Below are 4,760 nucleotides of genomic sequence, written 5' to 3'. Positions count from 1 at the left end.
AGCATGCTCATTGCTAATTGATTTCGTCTCCTATCATGGTGGCAAACATTGCAGTGGGAGGGAGGATGAAAACAGTCACGATGCTCCTGCTTGGTTACTTGTTGCGCCGTTGGACAGTGGAAAGATTGTTAGGAAAGATTGTGAAAAATGTTTATTCAGTAGAATTTAAAAAGCATAATGTTAGATTTAGTCATTAAAGATTTGTTATTTTGTTGAAGGTTAGCTAGCTAAATGTTTACCACATAAAGAGCTACAGGTAAATTAGTTAGAAAAGTTCCACCCTGTTATCTTCCACCCTGTTATGTTCATTAACCAAATAAGGTAGAAATTAGGGTGAAAATAAATAATTTTAAGTCAAATAAAAAATTTTGAGTTGATGGAATAGAGTTGCAGAGTAGTCTGAGGTATTATCAGATGTCTTTGCCATTTGTCTGTTTTCATTTCACTAGTTACCCCCATTTACTCATGTGAGGGGAACAATGAGTACATGTCATGGGAAAATCAACTACAGGGATATCAAATGATCTTGCGAAACAGAACCAGGAAAAACACTCTACCTGTACTTTGACTGAGCCAATCCTGCAACTAATAATGAAAATCATCTGATTTTAGAATCAAATACTTTGATTTTCCACCCTGTTATGGTACAATCCAGCATGTTATGTTCCATTCCACACATGTTTTTATTAAATATTGTTACAGAAACATTAAGTACTGTGGATTTTTCTGAGCCATGTTGGGAGTTAAAGACRAATAAATGAAAATATTGGTATAAGTTTTTGAAATTACCAATATTTTCAATGCTGTCAGTAATAATGAGTAAAAAAGGTGTTTTCTTTGCAATACAGTCATAAATTATTCRTAACTTCATGATGTGTTACAATTTCAAGAAAAAAACATATTATATAGTAAAAGGGACACACTCTTTCTAAGAAAAAAAATGATTATTTTTTTAATTTAAATGTTTAACTATTTGTGGTCCATATCTAAATGTTCATAACAGGGTGGAACACATTCAGAGACAATGGTGAAAAAAACCCACATGTAATAATTAATTTATCCAATCCTGAGCTTGCCCATTATTATTAATTTCTTATTGTTAAACATGTCAGTGTTGTAACAAAATATTTAAAACTTAAAACAATACTTTTTTTTCAAAAATCCTGAGGCCGAAATGTTGCCGCAAATAAAGAATCACCCAATCACTGAGATTAAAAGAGATAAAGTGCTGAATATTGATATCTGTTTCCGACCTTGTTTTCATTGCTAATTATTGTTAGAAATCATTAACGTGATCAGTTACTTCATAGATGAGAATCATTAATCATTATTGATAATGAGTAAGGTAAACTGAGTAAATTTGTTATTTCAGAAGAGCGTGTCAAACTGGTTGCCTTTTTTTGACTCGGTACCCATGAAATAGCTCTCATTTTCAAAAATGTTGGTGACCCCTGATTTACTCGCTGCAGCCAATCTGCAACAGATTTTTGTGGATTGTCTGTGACCAAAGCAAAACATGACACACTGAGTAATTCAAGGAGGCCGGGTTCGGCTGCTCCGTCAGAGCATCAGCGGTGGCTGGGGGAAGGCGGTGCTGGGACCACGCGGTGGCTATAGGCCAAGCGGCGCTTGGCTGCGAGGGCCGCTCGAGGCTCCACGGAGCTTTAATTAGGCCCGAGCAGCTAAGCGCTGCGAAGGCCTATTGTAATCGTGAAAATGAGGCAAACCATGTGGGTTTTCCCAACATTCTAACACAAGCTAGCAAGTCGCGTTGAGCCGACTGCCAGAAAGCAGGTGTGCCTCGAATGGGTTTCAAGAAGCGATATCCCTCATCAAATTCCAACAACTTATTTAAAGAATTTTCATCCTTCAAAACCTCAGTCATATTTTGAGATGTAGAACTTGTGCCTTTACGTAAAGCTATTGACACTTTAGACACAACCTGTTCCAGTTCTGACATGTACTGTGCAAAGAATATATATTCCACATTACGCGCAAATCTACCATCGGCATGAAGAAGTCGGTTATTAAAATAACGACTCAAAGTCAAACGATATTGCCGCTTTTCATGGTATGTGTTAAAACCAGATGGAAACAATACAGGGAAACATTTTGCTTCATTGGTTAAATCAGAAAGCAATTTTATAGGTTTATTATTTTTACCTGGCGCTACATTTAACACATTATCAACATACACATCCAAAGCTTCTTGGCCTATATCTACCGGCATAAGACAACTGTCCTGAAACATACAGTGTTGCTGTCTGTCATGTAAAAGGTCATCATCATTTTCATCTATCTTGATCTTCTTTACAACCATCATTCTTTTGAATCAAACTGTTATCTTCCAGAGAAAACTCATTGATCCAAGATTCATTGAACTCTACATCTTTATAATGAAAGTTGCAATGTTTCAAGTACCAAAGAGCTTCCTGGACATGCATTGTGTCAACATACTGATAATCATAATGACCTTTATACGTCAATTTACGCTTTAACTTAACAGGTAACAAAGACCCCTCCATATTACTACGAGGTAGCAAACTGCATGTTTCAACAATATTTGCAGGGACACATGTAACTGGACCATGCACTCCATTTTGCCCAACTTTCGGCAACGCCAACATTTTCATAAACGGTATATGTAAAGCTATTAAATGTTGCTCCAGAGTATTCAAGCAAGCCAACTCATGTGGGATGGGATCAACTGTCAAATTATTGCATGAACTTTCTGGTGGCATTTGACCTCTGCTGATTTTATAATGACAAGAATAACATATATACAATTTATTTCGACAGGTTTTAAGATTGCATTGCGATATGCACGCGCTATTATATTTATGCAGATAAACATCACGTATACATTTATCTGCGATTAAAAATATTTCTTTAGTTTTCCTGTAGGAATCTTTACAACAATTTAACACCTGATGTTTGAATAACAATCGAAAGCAGACGCAACACACAAAATTGGGCCCCTCTTTTACTTTTTCCAAAAATCGCTCAACAACAAAATCAAACTCCTTTGACTTTGTTTTACTTTCTTGTCTTTTTAGCTGCACATCTGATATTATGCGATTCTTATGTTGCGGATTAAGATATTGTTTTCTACTTAGCTGTTTAACTTTTTCTCTGTGAGATTCATCTTCATTATATTTAGTAATGCTCATTTTCTTAACCTTTACTTGGTAAGTCTCATCTTGACAATATTTATTTCTCCTCCAATTTTTTTTTGTTCCTTGTATAGTAAATTTGTCTTATACAAATTTCTTTGATTAGATTTCAATTTTTGTCTACGCATCATTTGACTTCTATATTTAATGGCTTCTCTGATTATTTTTTTGTCTTAAATACTTTGAAAAACTGTAATTTGCTTTACCGCTTAAAACAGTTTGCTTTGCATTTTTCTTACCTTGTGAAGATCTTGTATGAATGTCTTGGGTTTTTAACAAAACATTTTCTTCACAAAGTTCAAAGCAAGAATCTTTATTACCCCGCTTTGCACAAATAACGGCATCAAAATGCTGATTACAGTTCTGCAAATATATAGCTTCATTGGTCAAATGACAATTGTTTGAACTATATTTGGTCCACTGTGTGCCATTAAATACATATATATCCAATCCTAACATATTGGCGGCAGATTTAAACTCAATTTCCGTAGCACAGTGACCCACATACTTCATTTGTGACTGTTTAACATATTCTGTCACAGAAGCAAAATCTTTAGTCAAATTTTTTTCGCATTCTTCTCTATTATTGGTCATGTGTGAAATAACAGCAAGTCTAATTTTACGGTGATTTTTCTCAGAACCACTAAGTGTATAAGCTACAGCTCTGAAAAAACTGTTACCGTCATTTACAATATTTTTAGTCTTACACACATTTCCCAAAGGTCCACGCAATATTACTTTTTGGAAATTATGTTCTTCAAAGTCTATTTTAAAGTTCTTACACAGAGTTCTAGCATTACCTTCAGAAAGAGGAGTAAATAGTAAAGTTTTTTGGTTATCTTGTAAAATACCCACACACTGGTCTTCAATGGAAGTCTCAGTTTTCATTTTATGTGCAGTTTTTGGTTCTGTTTTAGCTTGCCGAGTTTTATGTCCCCCAGAAAGATCACTTTTCATGCAATAACCATAACATGTTTGTGAGTTAGGCTGCTTCACACAAACAACCGTCTCATAATGATTTCCACTAATATTTTGGAGATAGATACCATGATTTGTCAAACTACTCAGACAACTGTATTCAAGCCATTTATCATCGCAAAATGTGAAAATATTAACACCAAAATAATCAGCTACAGCTCGAATCTCTACTTCAGTTGCCCAGCTGCCAGCATACTGCATCCTTGAAATGGCAATATATTGTGATATGGAAGAATACTCACTTCTCAAAATACTATCATACAAGTCCGAATTTCTTTGTAACTGGTTTACAACAGCGAGCCGAATTTTACGATGAGATTTTTGATTGCCACTGATGGCTTGACTAATTGCTCTAAAAAAGCAGTTTCCATCACCAACTATTTTTTCTGTCATACATGGCAGACCAAGTTCACCAACTACACCAGATACATAATTTGCCCGTTCAAACTCAACATTCAACTTTCCACAAAGTGACCGTGCAATCTCTACAGAGATTGGGTTAAAATACAATTTCTTATTTTGGACATGAGTAACAACCACATCGTCATCACCATCATCCCTGTTTGATGTTTGAAGAACAAATTGTTGCTCTACATAAGAATCCTGCAT

The sequence above is a fragment of the Poecilia reticulata genome, linkage group LG14 (assembly GCF_000633615.1).
Source record: "Poecilia reticulata strain Guanapo linkage group LG14, Guppy_female_1.0+MT, whole genome shotgun sequence".
In the NCBI taxonomy this organism is placed as follows: domain Eukaryota; kingdom Metazoa; phylum Chordata; class Actinopteri; order Cyprinodontiformes; family Poeciliidae; genus Poecilia; species Poecilia reticulata.
Note: the sequence above shows the minus strand (reverse complement) of the source record.